The sequence below is a fragment of the Ptiloglossa arizonensis genome, chromosome 2 (assembly GCF_051014685.1).
Source record: "Ptiloglossa arizonensis isolate GNS036 chromosome 2, iyPtiAriz1_principal, whole genome shotgun sequence".
In the NCBI taxonomy this organism is placed as follows: domain Eukaryota; kingdom Metazoa; phylum Arthropoda; class Insecta; order Hymenoptera; family Colletidae; genus Ptiloglossa; species Ptiloglossa arizonensis.
Window position 1 is genome coordinate 16,130,918 of NC_135049.1, and position 25,384 is coordinate 16,156,301.

Genomic DNA, 25,384 nt, shown 5'->3' on the forward strand with positions numbered 1-25,384 from the left:
ATTCCGCGGACGTTTTATTTCAATGAAGGATTGCGAACGATTGCGAACGATTGCTCGCGAATTACCGTACGTTCTACGTGCGACTGTTACTTCGAGTCTTATCTAACATTATCAATCTTCGCGACGATCGATCATTGATAAATGGAAAATCTACCATTTCGTTACGCGAGTAAATAAAAGGAGATTTAAATTTAAACGATCGGAAGTATCGATTCTCAACGTTATCGATTTTTGCATAGATACTCGGGAACCCTGGAAATCGAAAATAGAATCACCGTGGAACGTCGAATGACTTGTCAGATTATATTGACAGTCGAATACTTGTCAACTGTAATATCGACTAAAAGAAAATTTATTATGGATTGAACGAATTCTCGAAAACCGATTTAAGACGATGTAGGTAAGATAAGATCGTCTAAATTAGAGTGTTATCGATACTTTCTTCATTTATAATATTTCCAATGAATCGAAACTACTTTTAGCGCTTATCGTTCTGTATTTATTCTATATCGATTGGTTGCTCAGTATTTCGTATTTAAATAAACGCGTACACTTATTTTCGCGTCGATTTATACATTAAGGTAAAAACTTTTGACTGTTGTATTACCTTCTGAATTGCGAGTACTGGTACCACTATTGCACGGTTTCAATGTTATACCAAACTTCTCAAAATTACTACATAACAAATCAGCTGTTGCACTCCCGAACAAGAGAACCGCCTACATACCGTAATATAATATAATAGCAACGTTGAAAACACGCGCGATAAACGTCGTTATCGTACTAATTGCAACTATTTATCAACGGAGTTCTACATAGGCAACCTTACTCTAATTTCATGAATTTAAAATCACACGTTTGTGCATGTGTGTGTGTGTGTATGTATTACGAAAACATAATACGTCAACAATAGTACTATCTTCTCAGACACGTTACGCCCATCCTGTTTAAACGATCGGATTAAACGTTAATCCCTTAAAAGTATCTATAACAAACACACGTACAACATACGCTACAAAATGACTAATGAATGGAAACACGTGGTGCTATCATTAGGCAAAAAGCTGGTAATTATTAACATTTGGACAGCCTCTATCGCGTGACTTTACCAACCAGCAATTATCGGCCACTTTCACGTAACAACGCGTAATTCTATTCTCTGGGTCGCGATGTTACCTATTCACTCACCTTATTAAGTTTGTTTATATCCGAGTCTTATGTCATCCGTTCGTTACAGTATCTCTAGGTTCATAGTTTCTCGTAATCATATTTCTGGCATTTTTGCACACTTCGATACACAAATGTCAGTTATATCCTCGGAAACAGATTTTAATTTATTAATAAAAATTCGTATAAATTAATAACAATTCATGATCGTATACATTTATAATTTTAAAGCAAGCTTACACTTGAAGTCTAACCATCAAAGTAATGTTTTCAACAAAAATTGATCAGATGTTAAACATTTTTTACAAATTCAATATAAATCTGTCAGCCTGATTAGGTAATTGAGTAGATTATTAAACAAATCCAATAATAACAATAATACCGTTTTGCATGACATCTCGAAACTCGAGACAGTACTATTTATAGGTTGTCGTGCAGGATATAAAGTAATTTTAAAATATACTCTTATGTAATTATATACTTATTTATGTCGTTGTATTCGTTTTGACGTCAATCACAACTCAGAGGAAAAAACATTTATTGCACATTTTTACTATCCCGGTGTATACTTTTGTTGAAAACGTTTCTTCGTTAGATTGTATAAATTGGTATTAATAATCTACAAAAATCAATAAAATTCTTCTTCTCGTTTCAATGTTATTCAACGATAAAAGTACGCAGTTCTGATGGATTTAATATTTATCTCGCTAATCCGCAACTTCCACTACACCGAAACGCTAAAAATGCATTGTGCATCGCGTTGAAGTGTCCAAAATGTATGCAGTTTTCAAACATTTATACCGAAAGGATTAAGAGACCGAAAAGACGATAAATCCTCGCGTTATTGTATCGGTCTTCGTTCGAGAAAACATTTTTTCGTAAAACAATATCGCTCGTACGAAACGAAATTAACTTCCATATTTCTCTTAATACAAACGTCCCCTTTTCGTTCCCGCGAATCGATTATAGAGAAATGTTCTTTCCTTGGAAACGTTTTATCCGATTATGGCTCTCTTCCGATCACGAGCGCTAAGAAAAGCAACTTCGAAAACCAGCAAAGAGACGAGCGCGCATCAGGTTTGCTTCGTGCAGAATTCTATCTGCCCGGAATTCTATTTACGACGTATTAAACGAATTGACCCGTCTGTTAAATAAATAACCTCGACTTGCGCGCATTTTTGTACGATTACGAAACAGGTTTGCGCGGTGGGTTTTCTCGCGCGGGACGAAACGAACGATGACAAATCAGGGATTTATGTAATGGAGGTAACATCCGCCACGCGACATCCTGTCTGTCTGGTCTATTATTCCTGTTTCATCAACAAGCACGTTTTTTTTCTTTTTTTTTCTTTCTATGGGCTTACGTAACCGATTGTTCGACAGACGAGGAAATTGCTCGACTGTTGTGCATTCGATTCAATTTCCATTCGTTTAAAGCGTTTCTTCGAGCATCCGGCATACGGGTAAATAATTTTTCGGTAATTCGTAAACGCTCGAGCGTTTCAAGATCCATTCGCGAATTATAGATGGATCTTCGAACGAACGGTTTTCTACGGTGTATAATTCACGATGCATAGGTTGCAATCTTCGTCGGACGTTTTCGTTCGCGGAAGAAATATTGGAAAAAATATAACACGTAGGTATGCGCGTACGTAAGCGAGAGCAGCGACTTGGCGAGATAAAAGTTAGCTCGTGCATCAGGTTCGAGGTTTCAGGCGCGATATATTTTTACCGACCATGGATCAGAGTCACGGAAACACGATATTGTCCCGTAGTCGGCGGTACGCGTTTCGAGAGAACCGGAAGAGTTTATCTCGGGAGTGTCCACTTTACGACGTCGACGCTTTCGTCTCGTCTCTTGGCAATCGTAAGTTAATACGTCTTTCGATGCACGGATGTGTGTGATTCACTTGCGGACGCTTCCTACGGAATGCGAATTGTTTTCCTTAACTAGTTTCATTGTCAAGGAAAAGACTCGTGAACCTTTTGTTCAACACGTGGTAGGACAAAGACTTACCGACGAGTGTATACGTTTCCAGCGAACCGGTTTTCGCGGTATATAGGCTGATTTTCAATGGTGGTACCGAAGGCTTGTTACACAATGCTTAATCAACGTGGATCTACAGCTCGATTCTTGCCGAGTAAAAAACAATTTTCTATTTCAATAGCGCCAGTTACATATTCGCCTATGCTCCTTGTTTTCGACGGAAGGAGAGAAGCGTATTGTATAGCGAATGAAAATAAATTCTTCGCGTTGTATGTTCTTGAAATTGGCGAAGTCGATGGAAAAACGATATATTACGAAAGAATGTTTTAAACGAGAAGGCAAATTTTTAGAGATACTGGCTTGCGGTGAGAAAACAGAGAATTGTCGAAAAATATATAAAATTAATTGATCGGATTATTATCTTAACCTTTTACGGGAAACTTATCCATGGGAAATATAGACATATTTACGAGAAATGTGCAAAATTATCGTTATAGAAAACTATACGTGCTGTCGTAGGATTTCGTTAAACAACGCTCAATGTATCAAAAGCATGTTTAACGATACTTTTATAATTACCGTCTATTGTTCAACAATCAACAATTATTGTTCCCGGTATTGCAATTCGGGTAGCGAAACAACAGCAAGGAATTTTTTGAAACGCGAAAGAGTCAATTGTAAAAGTTTGTTTGTTAATATTAATTTGCACGTTGAAAAAGAAAGATTCCGCGGCATAGAATGGATACGTACGTATTTAAATTTAACACGAGTCAACAAATGCCTCTATAGAACCAATCAAGGGCAGGCCCCACGGTTTCCAATTCCTTTATTACAATCCGGCAGTGTTTGCAAATGCGCCTTAATGAATATTAAATTTCGAGTAAACCGTTCTTATTGAAATACTTTCCGCGCGGTTTTAATTGCAACGACACCGTTCCGATTGAGAGTCCCACGACTGGTGAATTTAACGAGATAAATGCACCGCGCGCGAACGAAACACGCGACGCAACAATCCACGTGCAACATCGTCCAACCGAAATCGTCGAACGATACGCATCGCGCGTGCTACGCGAAACGAATAACGCATCGTCAAAGTCGTCTAACATCGAGGCAAATTTCAGTCTTCGTTCCACATTTCACCGTCCAGTTTCTATAAAAATATGCATTCGCATGAACTTCTGCAATCTATTCATCGTTTATTATTCAAGACGAACTACTAACCCAAATAGTCTTTGTATCCATCCTCGAGAGGAATTGTTCGTCGGGCGGTTTTCGAAAATTTCGATTCCGAAACGTTGGTAAGTGAAAATAAATTTCGACCACGGTGTCTCCTCGCGAAATTCACCAACGTGGAACCGTTCCGAAGTCGTAGTTTCGTTTCGTTTCGTGTTCTCATCCACGCGAAATCGAACTAAAGTATCGCGGAACGTTCGTTCGTTCGTTGCTCTCCTACGGCCAATTAACAAGCGAGCCGCGGATTTACCGACGGTCGATAAAAATCGCACGGCAGAAAACAATCGAATTCTCACGCGAGGGAAAACGAAAGAAATTGTGTCACGGTTATTGGGTCGGTTCATAACGCGCGGTTGGAAACGTGGGCAAAGTTATCCCCGATAAAGCCGCGTTCACCGACCAACGACACCGCTTTCGTTCTTTTCATTCGACCAGCCTAACAAAGACAGAGATGACGGGGGATCCTGTCGCGCGTTGTCAGAAACTGGTTCCACGACCACGAGAGTAAAACCAACTCCGCGGAGCATCGCGAGCCTCGAATTGTTGTCAATAATCCCGAGAGACTTTCACCGGTAATTGTAAATCCATCTGGACCTGCCTCTACGGAAGGCTCCGATATTCGATAGATAATTAAATTGTTCAACATATTTTTTTTTTCTCTCTTAAGAGACTTTGAACTTTTCATCTTTAAAAAAAAAACAATTGACGAATTACAGTAGCAGAAATATATGGATCGATAATGTTCACCGGTAAGTAAAAACGTTTCGTCTTGCGAAAATTAGTTTTCGAATAGTTTCGATGAATACCTTTAGTTCGTTACAATTTTGGAATATTTCACGAGTGGGCCAAGAATGTTTAAACTAAACGATAAATGCTCGCGACGCGAACAATGATACATCTACCGCGGTGTGGTAGAGAAAGATCACACTGGGTAGATAAAACCAGTTATGTTTTCGGCACAGATATTTCGCCGTGACGTAACCGGAAAATTACCCGTACCGAAATAATTTCAGTTTTCGGTTGCCGGTTCGACTTGCGGGTCAAACTCGATTCAAGCTGAAAAGCAACTCGAACGCGAATCTCAAAAGTGGCAAACAACCGTTTGACGAGGCAAACGCTCGCCGCGACGGGATTGGACGTTGATCGAGAAGCGGGCGCGCGAAATTGTTGATAAAATTCACGCGGCCACGTGGCCACGGGAACGCACGAATTATCGTGGAGCGCGAGTAATCCTGGGAATAAAAAAAAGGAAGAAAAAAAGGATTGAAAAAAAACGAGAGAGAACGTCCGAGATCGATCGTTCCCCGGGGATTAATTACAATGCAAATTGATACCGGCTACTTTTTCGTCCCGACGAAATTGATTTTCCGTTAATTAAATGTCGCCGTTCGACCCGATCCTAATTAGGATTCTCTGTTCGTTAGCCTAGCACCGCATCGGGATGTCTCTCGGCCAGCTCTTTTTTCTCTCTCTGATCCTCGAGCGGGGTGCCTCGATTCAAAGGACCTCGAGGAGATTTCAAAAGCTTTCAAACAGCTTTTCCTCTCGCGGAAGCGACGAGGGGCGGGGGAAAAAAAAGGAAGGCACCGGCGAACGAAGGAGAATGAAAATAAGAAAGAGAAATCCGGAATCGGAGATGGAAAGAGGGAAATCCACGAAGGTTTTCGCGCTAAGGACGAACTTCGTCGAATAATCGATGGGTACCGGGATCGATTCCGCCGCGGCTTTTTCCCCGCCGGACGAGTCGAACCGGATGTAACGGGGAAACCGAGCTGAAGCGAGCGAGCATGATGGTGCGACGAGAGACAGAGAGAGAGAGAGAGAGAAAATGAATGAAATAGTGAGAAAAAGAAGAAGATAGTGAAATAGCGAGTAAAAGAGGGAGATAGTAAAGTAGCGAGAAAGAAAGAGTCAGATAGTGAGATAGTGTGAAACAAAGAGTCGGATACTGAGAAAGAAAGAGGCAGATAGTGAGAAAGAAAGGGTCAAATGGTGAGAAAGAAAGGGTCAAATAGTGAGATCGTGGAAAAGAAAGAGATAGTAAGATAGTGAAAAAGAAAGAGATAGTGAGGTAGTGAAAAAGAGAGTCAGATAGTGAGATAGTGAGAAAGAAAGGGTCAAATAGTGAGATAGTGTGAAACAAAGAGTCAGATAGTGAGTAAGAAAGAGTCAGATAGTGAGATAATGAGAAAGAAAGGATCAAATAGTGAGAAAGAAAGGGTCAAATAATGAGATCGTGGAAAAGAAAGAGATAGTAAGATAGTGAAAAAGAAAAACGTAGTGAGATAGTGAGAAAGAAAGAGTCAGATAGTGAGATAGTGATAAAGAAAGGGTCAAATAGTGAGAAAGAAAGGGTCAAATAGTGAAAAAGAAAGGGTCAAATAGTGAGATCGTGGAAAAGAAAGAGATAGTAAGATAGTGAGAAAGAAAGAGTCAGACAGTGAGATAGTGAGAAAGAAAGAGTCAGATAGCGAGACAGTGAAAAAGAAAGAAATAGCAAGATAGTGAAAAAGAAAGAGATAGTAAGATAGTGAGACAGTGAGAAAGAGTCAGATAGTGAGATAGTGAGAAAGAAAGATGGAGAGAGCGAAGTAGCGAGAAAGAGAGGGCGAGATAGCGAAGTAGCGAGATAGCGAGAGATCGCAAGGCGAGAAAGGGAAACGGAAAACGGGAGACCCGCGCGCGGTGTTCCGCTCTGGAAAACAGAGATGCATTTCTCCCGAGGAAAAGCCATTTTCTCGCCTCGCGCCGCTTGTTTACCCCGGGTCATTTATAATTTCCATGGCACGGTGGTTGCGTCTTGTTTACGACGTCCCGGCGATTCGTCGGCCGGATCGACGATTCCCGTTCACCCGGGGGATTCGATGACGCCGTACGGGGAGAAGAACTTCTCCGTCGTCAGCGACTCGCTAACTTCGATTTCGAGACTTTCGATTAGCTTGTTCCGCGACAAACAGGATTTTCTGCCGCGGTAACCGAACTCGCGCAAACTTTCGAACAAGTGTAATCGTCCTCGCTCACTCGTACGGAAAATCGATGCGAGGAGAACGCGTTGCCCCGTACCGAACGTTTTTGCCTCGCTTGTGCGAGATCGTGTTGTCGCGGATCAACCAGACGATTCGCAACGCCAGTTTTATTCCACCGTATTTATTAACAGATCAACGTTCCGGTCTGTCGTCGATAGTTTTTCGCGAGTCTCGTCGCGGATCAACGAGAAAATTCGTGACGACATTTTTACTCGACCGTACTTAGTAACGAATTAACGTTCTGGTTCGTCTTCGGTAGTTTTTCGAGATCGTGTAGCTGATCAACGAGAAAATTCGTGACGCTATTTTTATTCCACCGCATTTATTAACAGATCAACGTTCCGGTCTGTCGTCGATTGTTTTTCGCGATCGTGTTGTCGCGGATCAACGAGAAAATTCGTGACGACATTTTTATTTTAACTATATTTCTGTTCTGTGCTTAGTCGATGTTTTTTTTTTTTTATCTATACTGTTTATGTTTTGAAGTGGTTCTACGGCTACAGAAGTTACATTTGCAAAACGTTTGACGAAAGTACCACTAAGATTGGTACATATCGAACATTGTCGAAGAAAGTAAAAAGTATTATTGTCGGGCACAAGAAATTTTGATCAGAGAAATACATCTCCACAATGAAAGGTCAAATCAATTGTCGAAGATGACTCGAAAAAATTGCTTCAAATTGTCGAATAACGGCCCGAAAGTTTGCAAAAGAATTGCATTATCGATCTTCATCGTTTTGGTATAGTTTCTTGACTTTTGAGTCATATGTACACTGGCTGAAAAAAATTAATTGGACGACTCTGACTCGACTATGTACCACTCCCCGGTAAACATTTATTCCGATTGCTGCAAAATCATTCGACCTGCAAAACATAACGAACCCTCGAAGAAGTCGATAACGCTCTACAAGTGTACTACAGGTGGATCTACTCGGATTCGAGGCAAGTAAAGAGTGGATTAGGAAGTTCAAGATCGTGCATGGAATTATATTCCGCAAGATAACATTTCGAACGTGACGTACGATCCAAAAGGCAGGTAACTTCAAAAATATTGCGGAGTCGTTTATTTCGGATGAAAAATCTACCATGCATCGATCATTTCAAATGCACAATCTATCCACGCACGATTTGTTTAAAACGTAAGGTCTAACATCGTATCGTTCGTTCCAATGTAAGATTTAACAACGCGTAACTTTTTCGAAACGTAAGGTCTAACTTCACGACTATCGAGGTTGGACAAATTTTTAATACAAACGAGAGTAACTTTAACCTTAAAATACATTCGAAGCAAACATTAGCGAATTGAAGAACGAAAACAATGGATGTCGTAGTTCAATCGATATTTTCGGAGACACGTGTATACGCTACGGTGCCTATTATTTTTCAACTGGAAGTCTTTTTCACCGCTGTAGATAGTTTTTAAGGGATTTACGGGAATATTCGGTTCGAGAGTGCAAGAAACTTTATTCCAGCTAACATTTACGTTCGAGTTTCAAAATCGGGGATACTCGTGCGGGAACGTTTCCAAACTTGGCTCAGCAAATGTATCTACCGAATATGCACTGACTGTAATAGCGTACAACTACTCGATTAGTGGACGATACACTGTCCGAATGAGTTAGAGGAGTTGATTGCACGAAAAAAAGGAGTAACGTTATTAAACGTTTCAAAAAGACATCGTTCTCGTGCAAAAAAATATTTAAAGAGCAATCGTTAACTCGTGATCTACTTCCTTCGTCCAAATACAGAAATTTTTTCGAGATGCTTAGTTTAAAAATAAGTATTTAAACACCGACGAATTTCAAAATACTGGAGATTTCTGTCATTTCGAAAATAAAGAACGTGTAACCGAATGTAATATTTTTAGATCGTCCGATTTCACGCGCCGTGCACGGTATAGCAAAAATTTCTGCTTTGAACATTTCTACGAAGAATATTATTTCTGTACCATTTGGAGCCTTCGCTTTGTAGCGTTCTTCCATTTTCTATCGATGGAACTTTTCCAGTACATCATTAAACGAGGAAACATGAATAAAGAACGCAAATGTTTCGTGCATTAATGAATCAGTATTGTTACATCATATCGCTACAGGTTACCTTGCAGTATATTGGTATAATTTTATATATCTGCAATCTACGTAGAATACGACTTATGTAAACTATCGTTCTTTTAAGCGGTTAGCGAATAAATAAATAAATGTATAATGGTAATGGTCAAGAACCGAACACGTTTGCATTATGTATATCGGAAAGTTCGACAAGGTTACCTGCATCGATGAGGTACTGTATCGTTTAAAAAAGGATTCGTACAATATATCGTTTGTCGTCTAATTTACAAAAATATCTAATAAAATAACGCAATTAATACGCGTATGTTACTTCACTTTTAATGAGGTCTATCTTTAAAGTAATTATAAGTATATATTGTCTTGCTGGAATAATCGAAAGTTATCTGAAATTTATGTAAATAATAATTCAAATATCGCTTTACGATGCAATTCAATAATTAAAATAATTAAAACCTTGTTCTCGATCAAAGTTTTGCAGGCGATACAAGGAGAAAAACGACTGGGAGTGGTATAAAACTTTTAAACTTCGAGTGTGGAAAATATCTTAAATAAACACGATATATTGTAATGTATAACGTACAACGACAACGACACAACCTTTGAACATGTCGAGGTATGGGAAATCTAGACATTTAATGAGTTAATATCGGTTAAACGATCTAAAGGACCAAAGAAAGACTATGACAGTGTGCTCCAGATTCAAGATCAAAAGGGTATTCAAGAAAGAGGGTCTTGAGAGATTTAAGAACAATTTAAAGGAACTCTTTCGGATCCAAGCTCTATGAATTTAAACGGTTTCCTCCTTTCAGAATCCCCTTTGCGTAATATTAATCGAGGGTTCCAAACAATAAAGGTTTAACCGTGAATACTTTATTAGTCGATTACAAGCAATGTGAAACGTTTATAACTTTCAACCCTCCAGTACGAACTGGAGTTCTCTTTAAAATAATTCGATTCAAAACCGACGTGCAAATAAATACACCAAGATGTATAAAATAATACAATATACAGTTCGGATAAATTTTTATTAGTTTCGAATTCAATCATTCGGAAGAGGTTCGAACTTAAATTAAAAAGATTGGAAACGTTGAACGCTTAATATCGATGAAACGCTCGTAAACAACGAATAGAACATTCCTGCTTTTTGTCCAAGACGAACGCTCCCGTATTATCAACGTTTAACATCGAAATATCCGAGAAATATCCAAGAACAAGGTATCCAAAGAAGAATTACTACGGTATCGGAGGAAAAATCCGCCAGATTTGTGTCTTGGGATTTCCTGAAGCCTCTTGAGAGAAAGATATCTCGCAAATCGAATTCGTTTCCCCCGATTCTAAAATAATACTCGTAACATAAGCATCCATCGATCGCTGCCAAAGACGTTTAGCCTCACCTCCAAAACCTTTAATTTACCGAACACGCCTACCCGAATACCACCGCTGGCTCCCATCGCGTCGAAATCACAGAACAAGCAACATCCGTTTCAAACTTCGAGACGTTCCGTCGAAACGGATCCGTTCTAGTTTCCACCAAGACGATCGCGACGGCACAAAGCGACGTTGTGTTCGTTAGCAAGGGCAATTACTTGACGAGGAAGGAAGCGACCTAATGACAACAGCAGACGGAACGCCTCGTCGCGAGGCGCCATCGAGCAATGATACTTCTCTCGAACTTAGAATCGTTCGTATCTTTCTATCGGCGTTGTACCTTTGTCCGAGAAGAAATGGAAAAGCTCTTGTACAGAACACGTGCATCCTATACGCGTTCGTTTCCTTTTCCGAGTCATTACGTATTAACTCAAAGGTGAGAGAGATCAAATCGAGAGAACGCAACAGTGCTCGATCGTATACAAACATTACGCGCGAAAAAGAAAACCTGTTACTACGTTTCTTTCGACTTGAGGACAGTTCAAGGAAAAGCTGATTTATGTAGATAGAAAAACCAACCGAAATGAAAATTCGTACATTCGATAGGGAATCTTTGCGAGAGTATTGTCAACGAATTACCGAGATCGTCCCGGTTGAAATAAGTCCAAACGCGAACCGATTCGAAGAATTTTGAATTACACGTAATAGAAATTTTTTGAAAAATTAACAATGCGATCGATAATCTCGCCAATCGATTGGTTCGATCCTCGCTAAGATGCGATGAGAAATGTAATAGCGTTCAGTCAGCATTAGCGACAATTTCGGCGACCAATCCATTGCCAAGATTCTCGCGGTGTTGCACTCACTCCTGATGCACCTTGTGCATTTTTTTTTTTGTCGGTGGTTCACGCGTGGTTGGGTCTCAATTCGAAATAAAAAAGGAGCGATTCTTGGAACGATTTCACGACCAACTCCAACTACGTGCGAATGTTCTCTAGCGATTTTTAGCACACGGTCGGGCATTGCTGTAATTGGTGGCTTTGTGTAACAGTTTCTCGCGCGCGTCGTATTTGTCGAAATCGATTTTTCATATACTTGAAAGGTTTCTTTAAATTAATTTAAACATGTCAATGTACCCAGTCACGCAATATTGCGTTTAAATAATCATTTTTACATTTTCTCCCCCGAGAGAAGAAACCATAATTCATTCCTATGATTTTCACCGAGCGTGCACGTTATTAATTTTTAAGTAACGGGTATATATATATATTTTTTTCTTATAAAGGAAAGTCAAGTTAAATGTATAAAGTTTGATAGATCTGCGTTATTGCGAAAGATCGTATTCGGTACTAATCAAGAGCGGTCTCTCATTTTGATTCGATTAATTTTCGATTTCAAGATATTTATTTTTTAATTAACCCAAATATCACGAGACGTAGACGCATTCGATCTACAAATATAAACGACCACCAGTCACGATCGTATGTCATTTGTCGGCAATTTGGACTTCGACTGTTTCAAGAGCGAGAAAGAAAGATTCGTATTCGCCTTCTTCCTCAATTCTCCGACATTATTAAACATTCCGACCCTTACGTACACGCGGTTTATACATTAATATGTGTTTCCTCTCCCCACCACAGAACTAAGTAGAGTGAGTAATTATCCACCACTGTTGCCTCAAATCTGATATCACTGGTTCTGGAGTCTTGTATTACATTATGAGATCGAAACTTCGTTGTAGTATCGCAGATTTATCGATACGAAGATCATTAATGCAAAACAAAAATGGTACGTTTTTCATTATAGAGTAACATCAACGAAATGACGATGAAAATAAGTCCAAACACGACTTGATTCGAAATGTTTTTATAATAGTTAGACGTAATCTGAATCATTTTTGTAAAATTGCTCGTTATATACATTGTATTTAGGCTCATTTTCCTAGGGAAGACTACATTATGTAGTATCCTGATAATATTCTCATGAAGATACAATTAGAGATGTATATATTTTAATGAATTATTGATAAATCGATAGTCAATTCAAAGGATAATATTTTTGTTTCGTTATCTATCGCATAATAATATTTATGAAAAATAAAAATTGTAAATTTTCGTTCGTATGGAAATTATTAGCGCTGGTTCTAGAATAAAAATAAAGGCAAAGTTAATCGAGCAGAAAAGAAGTAGAAAAGTTCAACATTCAAACATTGAATACATGTATGTGTAAATGGTCTAAATTTAAGTTGAATGTAAAAAGTAACTTGCAAAATGGAGATGTACGAAACAAGTGTCTATTGAACGAAAACGTTATTGCTCGAATGAATTAACGATTTATCACTTCATTTTATTAATACGAGCATTAAATCTTATCGCAAGAATATTTATTTCGATTAGTGAATGGAATTCATTCATAGTCACTGCCCACGCGAGGCAACGACTCGAATAAACATAAACTAGTGGTGAAAATGATTCCGCCAGTTGAGTCTCGTGTAAAAATTACCACGTGAAAATAAGAATTACTGTAATTAGAAACAACCTATTGTAATTGGAACAACTCTTTGTAAAACAATGATTAGTTACACAATCTACTTTTCGACGAAAGAACTATTTTCTTCGATATTGGACACTAATTTCCATAGCTATTGTATAGTCGATATCTACTCATAAGTACTCGAGTGAAAGAAAATACCATATACGCAAACGTTTTAATTTTAGTGGATCTTAATTTTTTAAGATCGTTCACTTCTTTATTCGATTCTCCCATACATTTATAAGTATAATTGCAACAAAATGAATTACGATACTAAGCACAGAAGTTTCTCCCAACACTGATCAATTCAACAAAAAAAAAAAAAAAAACAATTATAGAAACAATGTTATTGCATTTGCTGGTCCACGATCTTTACACGCTGTTTTATCTTGGCTGAACGAAGCCGGGAAAATTTCTATTCGCGTCTCGATATCGACGTTGCCACGAGTCTTCAACGACGAGTGTTTCGATCTCGAGCGTTCGTTTCGATTCTCGACGGGGAAACCACCGGAAATCAGGATTTTGTGGGCCGAGTATTCGATTAATTTTCGTCAAGAGGCAGAGCCGAGTCTCGGGCGCGGGATTGCTTCTAAATCGGCGAGCAAGCCGGATGAAAAATGTCCCGGGTGTTGCAGGCGCCGCTCGAAAATGTACACGGTGCATGTGCAATGGCTGCACCTGCCTCTCGTGATGCCGGAGAACGAAGGGACGAGAAAGGACCGAACCAGTCGCCTCGAATCGGATGCTGCAACTTTTACGATATATTTTAACTCCACGACGCCGGGCGATTTCCTTTTTTCTTTCCGCGCGAAAGGAAAAATGTGTTGAACCCGGAAACGTTTCCTTCGCTAGGTAACAGTTCGAGGAATATCGTAAAGTATCGCTCGGTCGTTGAAATCGAGTACCCGGTGATTAATAATGTCGCTCGACGAACTGGAATTAACGAGGCTAATAATGATCCTCCGGCGACAATCTCTTTTGAAAAATGCGCTACGAACGAACAACCAATCGAGCTTAACGTGGAATCATTTCGTAGATCGGCCGTTTGATCAACATTTACGAATTTACGGACAAACGAACCGGAGTGATTTTCATCCGAATAACTGAAACGAAGTTATCTACATCACTGTTTATGTTCGTTGGGATAAGATAGAATATATTATATCTACCAATAAAGATGAAAAGTTTTGTGTCTATTTAACATTTGTTTATCTAGAATTTTAATAGAAGAGTGGTTCCAATATTTAATAAATTGTCTCGAGGATTCATAGATCGATCGATGATGCATCTGATCTATTTTTACTTATCGTCGTTAATGTCCAAACTACGTGATTGAAATATAGAACATTTTACGGTCAACCTGTGAGAAAAGTATGGCCTACTACTGTCATATGTTCGATTCAATACTCGATTTTCTCGTGTCCAATATTTTTAGACAGCGCGTCAGATCTATGATACAGTCCGAGACATCTGATCTCGAAATTCCTGCAGTCGATTTCCTTTCCCTTCTTCCGTTCGTTCTCAACCCTTTCCGCTGAATGTATCTGCACCCTGTCTATCGTGTCCGCGATTCTTCTCAAAGGCAAACAATATAGAATTGTAGCAACATTTGAAATCAGCAAATAATATAGAATTGTAACAATATTTGAAATCACCAAATTTCCGAGTATGTCCATCAGCGGTGTAAACAATATACGAATCAAGTTCCAAATACTTTTAAACTTCTAAACTTAGGAGACTAAATATAAACCTAATATAACTAATTATTCCACTATTCGATTGATAACATTTCCTAAAAATCCACCGAAATGGCTGTCTCGATTGTGTTCGAAAATCGAAAGTGTTGCCAACTTGGAAAACACACGAGCTAAGTAACGTTATTAACGAAAACTTGTAAACATTCGTACGCAGATGAAAGTCATTTTTCCCGTACAATCGAGTATTTTATATATCATAAAATTGTCAAGATAGTCTCTAATAAATTGAAACTTTTCGATCATGGAGATTCTTGTCACTTTATCTTTTCTCACCGTTGGATACGCTGTCGGTTTAAAAACAATTCTCCAATCTAACAAATTTCAGCTTAATTGTCCTCGATGTTCTATCGAATTCCTGGGCGGGGAGGTCTGAATATTAATACGCTTGAAAATTTATCGTTTTGCTAAAATTATCAATGGCGGGCCTTAGAAAGCAGATAGACCGAGGTACTTCCTATCGCATGAATTCACCTAGTCGTGGCTCGGCCGAGTCACGATGAATTATTTCCGAGCAAACATCCGGCACTCGGTTCAAGCACCTTTGTCATCTTCGCCCCGGAGATCCCGAAGCTTTGTGCACACCTGAAGTCTCGAATGTTTGGTGTCTCTCCAAAATTCTGCCGATGAATCGATACAACACACGCGTTAACCTGCTCGATGATGCGCTATTATGTATGTTTGCTCGCGCGTGTACACACCGTGGTGCACACGCGCTCGAACGTGTGTGCATAACTCCACACCGTGCACGCTATTATACACGTGTAAATTCACGGATAATAATGTGTACACTCGTAACGGTAATTTGTGTCGTGCGCGCGTGTACGCGTGTAAGAATGCATCCGCGGTGGGAGGGGAGAATTGCATTCGCTTTGTTACGAGAACCTGATTTCGTTGGGTCAGGGGAAATTATTTCATCCGTTGGAAAAGGTAATTAACGATTCCGATGAAACGCATTAATAGTCAGCACGCGTTATGTCCGATTCACAATCGATGGTTGACCGTACAGACTATTGCGGCTGCAACATACCCAACGATACGATCGTTAACGCTACAACTATAGATGTCGGTGCATTAAGCTGTACCTCGTACGCGTCTCGGGAAAATCGATGCTCGAGGAAAAAGAGGAACTTGTACAATTGATTTTATCCACAGAATAGAAAAAGTCGTAACGTCTTTTGAAAATATGCTACGGAATTTTTTTTGAGTAATTTCTTTGTAAAAGCAGTTGAAACCAGTCACTTTAACTCGACCGATCATTTCATCGATACATTCGATCCGTTTTATTCATTTTCGATGAATTTAAATTAATCGCTTATTTTGTAACGGACAATTACGCGTCGGTGAAAAATTATTTATTGGATAATACAGAGAATCTTTTCCCGAACGAATTTTTTTTTAACGTCCATATTTCGAACATTCTTTTTGGGTTCTCTTTTGGAAATTGGGTTTTAGGTTGTGCAGGAACGCGACGTTACTTTTCTATGTAACAATTGTTCAAACACACGGTACCTAACCGTAGAGTAGTCTGATGGGACAGACCCTAATTGACACACATTTCCAACTAACTCATTATGCAGATGTAAACGCATTGCTAATGTTCTACGACCGATATCATTAATATAGAAAATTGAAGAGATGCATTGATATATTCATTCAATTTTATACATGTATTATGATATCTATTCCAATATACTATTCCAGTGAATAGTATAATATGGTCATGATGTTTGTAAATGTTCTACAAACATTATTGTATATTTCTTCGGTCGACGAATGTAATATAAAAATGCATACACCTTACTGTATGCAACACGACTCTACGTCCAGTAAATTTTCATATCTTTTGCCTCAATTATTTTACACACCTTTGTATCGAATTAAAAACTATTGCATATCGATCGATAGCTCGTTTCCTCTACTTTGTTACAGTATGATCATAACGTCGTAACTAGAAAAACCTACCGACAATTCAAACTATACACATAATTCGTAAGATGGAAAAATTAACCTATATACGTGAATATAGTGCATTTTTCTAACTGTAGAACAAATACGTTACAAGTTAAACTAAACTACTCTGCGATAAAAAAAAATATACTACTAAACTGCAGCTAATAAACATATGCATAAATAACCTCACCTATGGAAGAATTGCAATTATCATTTTAGATACAGCGTAACAAAATCCCATATAGATAACTTAATCGACTCACTTTCTCAGAAAGGAAGTCCAAAATTATTGTACTACATTCGCACGATAAATATAAAATGATTAGAAACGCGAAGAAAGTATTTGGATCAAACGTTGAAAAATTCACTACAGAATTGTTCGAAAAAATTGGATAGTATATCTTGATACAGTTCGCTAAACATTGAAAGAAAGTGGTTATAACGGTGGAATAGTTCGTGAGAAGCTAAACACAAATGAAGTAAATCGCTGGAAAAGATTAATGTTCGCCAAACACTTTGTTTCTAAAGAATAAACCTGTTGGATCGTGTTTGCAGACGAAAGTAAATTCAACGTTTTTGAATCCGTTGGACGAAAAATGGCACGGTGTGAAGCCAACCAAGAAGTTGGAATAAAAGTTCTCAAACCGACCATGAAATACGATAGCGGCAGTTTGGTGATTTGGGTGTGCATTTCAACGGCAGGTGTGAACGAATTAATTTTTATCGATAGAACTTTAGATACAGGCAAACAAAATAAAATTGAACAAAAAGTGTCAACAACGTCAACGTGAATCATCCTCTTGAATTTTATCGGAATAACAATCCAGAACATATATCACGATTTGTTCAGGAATATTTAGTATAGAATTTCGCAAAAGTATCGTATCCCTTTCCACAGTTATTCAATTCCAAAGAGAATCTATCGAACATACCGAATGATAAATAATACCCAACAAAATACCGACACTGCCATAATTGTGTTCCTATGTAGATGTACTTGATATAAAAATATACCAATTTTCTTAAAAATCCAAATACTTTAGCGACGCTAGAAGAACATATTATTTTTTTTCTTCTTATCGTTCGTTAAGTGTAGAAATATATGAATTAAATGAATAAATTTTCCTTCTACAATTCATAGCAGGTAATAATGATCGTACAGAGTAGTACGATTGAAAATTAAATTTATCAACGGTTGAATAATCTTGACCGATTCGAGATTGGTCATGATTTTCAAGAGGCCTTGTCAAGAGATCTCAAAGAAGAAATTACATTTCTACGTAACAATTGTTCGAATGCACAGTACTTAAACCGTAGAGTAGTCCGATGGAACGTACTACAGTCGACAAACATTTCCAACTGACTCATTATGCAGATGTAAACGCATTGCTAATGCCCTACGACCGATATCACGTATAATAAGCAACGGAGCTCGTTGAACAAAGATTTCCAGAGAAACCGTAGATTCCGGTACAAACTGCGTTTCCGAACCATTGACAAAATCATAGAGCGCGCACAAGGCACGGATAACCATAACCTTGATCCAAATACGTACACGCGTCCAAAAGTCAATGAAAAATTAATAGAAACGAACTAAATACTAAAATTCGATACGAAACCGTGGGAAACGTAAAGCTTATTCAACGGTTAATGAATCTCATTTGCAACCGTATTCCTTTACTCGACCATTGATTCTACTTCATCGAATCTACGAAGCAAAAATACCCACCATTACCTTCGTTAGAAACTAGTCGATTCGCGGGTGCCGGTGTAACGCGACGATAATACAAAGTAATAACGTTCGAAGTACCGTGGCATATTCAGCCGAGTGTATGTTCCAGTACACACCGTACACGATAAATACAACGTCGGTGGCGGTGGTCGCAATGTTTTACGTTTCCATCTTCCAAAAGGAACGATGTGTCGTAGGTTCTCCCGGCATGGCGCGGCGCGGCGCCGGTCGACCGCAAAGGGTTAAATATTTACCACGGTCGTTGTTTCCCCTCGGTATATCCGTATTCCGTACAGTCTTCGAATTATCTTGCGTTCAACGCACGCGAGTCTACGAATACCTGTCACGGATGACCGAAACTTCGAAATCCACCCTCCGAACCCTCCCTGCTCTTGTTCGGGGAACTCCCCACGGAAGAGCAGAACTACCAACCGTCCCGATATTCACCTCGCACGTCCCAACTAGCGATGCCGGGGAACCGGTTTCCATCGAACGCTCGCGACTCCTCCGCTTCGAATAAGTATTGTCGTCCTCGTCGGTATATATCTGTTGCGCGACGTATCAGCGCGCGAGTAGTTCACGTGTAAACGGTCCGCTCCGGCATTGTGCACGGGACACACGTAACCTATTCAAAGGTAAAGTAACCTCTCTACTGGCCCTACCTCCTGCCCCCATCACCGTCCCCCGAACGAGCAGGACATTAAGGTATTGTTGACGGTTGTGCAGCACGAAACAATGCCGTATTCCCTAGACACTGGGGTCACTAGAGCTGTCTATCTAGTGAGAACGGAGAGCTCGTGCTTACGAGGATGCTTACAGCGTGTAACCTTCAGGGAAATGCTCCTTGTTTTCCTTACCAGCCGCTCGATAATACACGCGAGCGCCCGTGGTACCGTCTCCCCTCGTGTCCCGCTCACAACCCGGGGATCGATCTCTCCCAGAGAAATGCAATGAAAAATGCAGTCTGCTGCGTCTCAATGCAGCCCTCGGTGGCTCCTATCGTTGGAAGTTTTTCACGGCGCAACGGGATCGCGATATACTTATTCCCGAGGGAACCACGCCACCGAGAGGGAGAAAGGTGAGCTCTTTATGGCCACGCGAACGACATCGTCGCGTCGGACCGATTTCGATTAAACAGATTTCCGCCGACCGGCTCCATTCCCGAAGAGGACGTCTCTCGATTTTGTTGTACGTTCGACGTTCGACGAGGACGAGTTCCGGTATACTTTTCTCTTTCTTTTTTTTTCATAATAATTGGAGACGCGTTATCGGTGTGCATTTGTTCGACGAACACCGGCCGATATCGACGTTCCGTTGGAAAATTCTCACCGCGGATCCACGTTGCGCAATGATTTTACTCGATCCATGATTTCAACAGTAGGGGAGAGAGATCGGGGTCAGTAGTAACACTTTGACTTTGGAACGCGATTGCGCGAAAGTTATTACATTTGCGAGAAAAATGATTGTACAAACATGTTGCTTAATTATCCGACATTCTTCAGTCGCAGTAATTTCGATGCGCTTCGAGTAGTATGCAAGATATTGATTAAACAATGGCAAGCGGAGAGTGTACGGGGACGGGAGTAAAACTAAGATATTTATTTAATTAAATTGTAATTAGTTAGTCGCTAATTACTAACCTCTTGTTGAAAGCTCTCGTGACAAAGCTTTACGAAACGGTTGCACAAATTCAAGGTTGAATCTCGACTCGAGTCTCTTCAGTTTTTGTCAATGAAATTTTGTTTTTTCTACTCTTCGTTACAAATTTTATTCCACGTCTTGTAACTCAACGTTACAGACATATTAGTATCTTTTTTTTTTCAACTTTTATTCTTTTTGGGTAAACAAAAAAATATTTGCTTAAAATAGTAAGAAAAGTTAACTTTTGGCTACCTCGGTGCTATTTTATTTATTATAGAGATGTCTATTTTGAATCTACATAAATGTAATAGATGAGCATGTTGCAAATGTCATGTTACACTATACACCTGAAAACTTGTATCAATATTTATCGTATATGTCGAAATATTTACGGTGTTACTACCCTGGTTATTTTCATGCGTTTCGATCGATGAGGAAAATTACAGAAACTATTTATATTTTTCCTCCGCCACTTGTGCTAATTTTTATCCATTTAACGAGACAGATATTATACATATCGAAATTCATTTTCTTCCAAGCTTTCTAATTTTATAATTCTCTGTGCGGTATACCAAGAAGTGTCTGCGAACCTAGTGTCAACTATGAACGAATGAAACACGGTATCGAGTAGGTCGAATAAATATTCTGAATAATGTCGTCTTTCGAGAGAATCGATACTCGTCACACGTGTATGTCAAGAGCGAGAGTGAATGTATTGAGAAAAGTTTGAAAGTAGTTTTTAATGGAAACAGACGGTTCACGATGAAAAGACAACTCGTTGCTGGTGGACTCGTCGGTGAGGCTGATCCGGCAACCTATTTTTTTTTATTGCGACTAGGCTGCTGAATCAACAAACGAATTCACGAGCAACCTAAGACGAAACGCCTTTTCACCGGGGACCATCTGTTTCCACTAAAAACATCTCGTAAACGTTTCTTAAGAAATAGATGCACCGATAATTAGGTACGACATTATATAATTATTAAATATCCGAATTTACGGTACACTTTTCTTTTAGTTAAGTTGAACGGAAGATACACGTATAGTTACATTCGTGAAATTCACAAATTTGTTTATTTATGCGTTTAATTTGATTAAAGACTCTCAATGTTCTGGCCAAACAGTTTTGGAGTACGACTGATAAGGAAAGAACACATTCAACTATCGCATGGTGAAATATCGATGGGCTTTCACATGGTGAATCTATATTAAAAATAAGTCGTCAGGTGTTCGAACGTTTGTACAAACGCACATATCTCGATATTCAAGATTAGAATGTTTGAAAATTTTGAAATTGCGAGTCTGTATGCAAGTTTGTCAAAATCAAAGATCTGGTGAATTTTTATACATACCGGACTATTAATTGCAAGAAAAGAGTCACTTACTCTGGTTCAATTTTGTTTAAATATCTAGACGTTGAGAAGAAGGAAGAATCTGTTGTCGTTGCACACTTGAACTTTGTAACAAAAAGTTCGAATACGTTGTGGACCGTACAAATCCAGATGCGAAAGGATATTGTTGTTGCACCCTCGAACTTCGTAACAAAGAACTTCGTACTACCATAATTGTGTTCTTTGCATCACAAAACAGAGAACTATACACCTACTATATACATATCTATTAACGCGTACAATACTGTCTGTCTCGTGCACTCTGATGCCGTGTTTGCGACTGTTTGACTCTGACCATTTCACTCTCGGAGTGTTTGCCACGAGCATATACATACATATATGTATTTGCACGTACAACAGTGTCCAAGTCGTGCGTTCTTCTACGTTTGACTCTTTGTTTGCGACTGTTTGACTCTGACCATTTCATTCTGGGAATGTTTGTCACGAGCGTATACATACACATGTATTTGCGCGTACAACAGTGTCCAAGTCGTGCGTTCTTCTACGTTCGACTCTTTGTTTGCGACTGTTTCAGTCTCGTGATGCCCTCTCTGGACAATGTTTGAGCTCGTTCGTTAAGAATTAGTTTTCTCGGAACGATATTCGGTTGCGTCGACGAAGAAAGTGTTTTCTTTTCAACGCAGGTAGACACTGTGATTCTTGGAACTTGGGTCGACCAACAAATTAACTCGAACGTTCAGGTGCGCGACTGTTTGACAAACCCCAATGTACCGTGTACCTCGAGTGAGAAACCAATGTCAAGACACAAGGGTCTTCGAAGTCCTCGTCTGTTTACCAACTCGAACATACCCGATGTTGGAAACTTTCTGCACGATAACGAGATACTTAACGCGCAACGCAGCGTAACGATAAGAATAACTAAACCAATAAGAACAACCAATTAATCGACGATTAAATCGCGAGAACGGTCCGAAAATTTATCGGAATCTTTAAATCAGCGGATAAAAAAATGACAGAATTAAATTCGTCTCTCGAAATCCGTTAAAAAAAAAAAAACAATCGAGCGTCCGTCGAGTTAACGGACTGGCCTAATTCGATCCAACGCTTCCAGATTGTAACGACTCAACGCGGTCTGAATCGTCGAGTAGGTACACGACTATTGTTCGTGACAATTACACGCAATTTTGACCGGTAGGAATTAGGCACCGGTGAAAAGGAACGTCGGTGGATAAAGAAGAGAGGGAAAGCGCGAGGGAAATCACGTTCGCGCGAACGCTCGAAACGTTTCTCGTCGAGCGGAGAGTATTCGCGCGAGGAAAACGCCGGCTAGCCCAATGGTCGATGGGACTACATTCGTGCAAACACGTCCGTGAATCGCGCGTATTCCTTCTATCATCGGTATAATTACGTTTGCCATTGGACAACTTGTTTGCGCAAGAATATGTGCCCTGGACACACACATAAGCGAGCGAATGCTAATACAACGCGCGCTCGTGTGCACGGAGATTCCCGCGACACGACCGATACCCGCATACGGGGCAATAAAATCATTTGAGCAAAACGGAAATTATTGAGAAGCGTGCCAAAGAAGCTTCGAAGGACGTTTTTAATTATAACGTGCCCGGTGGACATCGATCGATCCTCCATCGATCTCGGCTCGAGTCAACGACGATGTATTCACGCGCTCGTCGAACGAAATTCCACCTTGAAATTGACATCTGATTTATTATTTCGTGCGTTGCACCGGTTTCGAAATTGAAAAATGAAATTCGAACGCGCGCAACGTAACACCGAGCTTTTGTTAGGGTTTCTCGTGTTTGCTCGTCTCTCGTGACACACGGATTAGCTGAAAAATACGCGCGATCCGTTTCGCCGTGAAATCTCGTCGTCTCGCGTTTTGAACGTATTCTCCGAAATTTGGAAGGGGGGGAAGATGGAAATCAGAAATCGAGCGACGAGAAATTTTTTTTTACCGGGGGTTTTGAAATTTGATCCCGAACCGAGAATAAAACGATTTTCTTTTTATAGCTATTTTCTCACGGTTGAACGAAACAGAAGCAAACGAACAGACGAGATAAAAGAAGAATTCGTCTCGTGGAACGGTGAACGAACGTTGAAAGAGAGAGAGAAAAAATAATTCCATGGGTGCTCGAGATTCGGTTCGACGATACAATTTTCAACGCGGCCGATAAGAAGATAACCGGGCAGAAACGGAAACGGTGTTTACCGATCGTCGTTGAGAAAAAGTTAAACGCTACACCATCGGGCTCGCAGCATCTATTATTTCTCCGGATATCGCGAGTTAAAAGCGTAAGGTCGACACAGTCAGCGCGGAGAAGATTCGTGATGATCCACATATCGCGGACTCGGTGGCCCCTTATCTGCCTGTTACGACAGAATGACGTTCTGGATTTCACTGAATTACGAACCGAAGACGCATCGAAAGCCTGCTTGACCGCAAATCCCGCCTCTGCGGACAGAACGCGGGTCCACGTGATCGAGCGGAGCGTAAACGATCGATTAAAATTACGTGGACGTTGCACTATTTTTATCTGCTTTCCTCGTACGCTCGGAAATCTCGCGCAAAGTTCAACCGATTTTAGTTACTTCGACCCAATTCCATCGCTGGAGAACGATCGGTTTTCCCTCGAGGCTCTCGCCCAATGGTGGAAACTTTTATCAAATGCGCGGTGAAAAAACAACAAGGACTCTATTTAAAGTTCTGGAAATCGGTTTAGGAGATTTCGACGCCCGGCAAAGCGAGATTAAAACTTGTCATTTTGGACGATATTCCACTTAATTAGCAACCGCGTCTCGGCGACTGAAAATCACGTTTATCTTACGACGAAACGGGAACAGATATTTTCATTGGGGTCGACACCAGCGGAAAATTTTTATGAGATGCCCCCCCTCCGACGACGAACATTATTATCGGTATCGATAAGTATTTCATCGCTTCTACGGTAAAGACGACGAAGTTATACCAGATAAGCGTGCATCTTATATTCGTGGCAAAGTAACGGAATTAACATCGTCCTTTGTCCGTTGAGTCATACGCCCGCTATTAGAACCGGCACTGATTGAGAAAATACATTACCAAGACGTGTCCCAGATTTGCCAACTCGATCTACTGTATCGATTCATAAGGTTTCCGATTCATTTCGTTTCTCTCAAGGTATCGTCGTTACGAACAATTGAGATGTTGAGCTTCTGAACGAACCACTCTACAAAATGAACGCCAAGGACCAAGGAAATACCGTCCAATTAATCGCGACACGATTCGTTCTATCGTGATCCACGCGATTTCGTTACAATTCTATCGTCGATGTTTTCAAAGGGGCAGAAAATTAGTAAACGGAGATACGAACGGAGAACGTTCCGAAAATCGACCAAAGTCGAGACGATATTTCAGAGTAATAGTTATCATTGGTTATCCGTTAAAGTAATTCTAGATTTCAGTCACTTCGCGATAGCGCTCGAATCATTGGACGACCGAAGCTCGAGCTCACCGAAGTATGCGATTCTATAATTGTAGAGTGGAAGCACCGAGGAAGCCAAGTGCCAAATTGA

The 25,384-nt window shown here is 39.9% G+C and overlaps 1 protein-coding gene across 1 annotated transcript in view; it reads right to left on the reverse strand.

Moving 5' to 3' along the window:
- The window catches only part of LOC143143788 (extracellular serine/threonine protein CG31145), a 125,157-nt gene that overhangs the window by 97,160 nt on the left and 2,613 nt on the right, over positions 1-25,384 (reverse strand). The gene's annotated exons all lie outside the window — the stretch shown is intronic.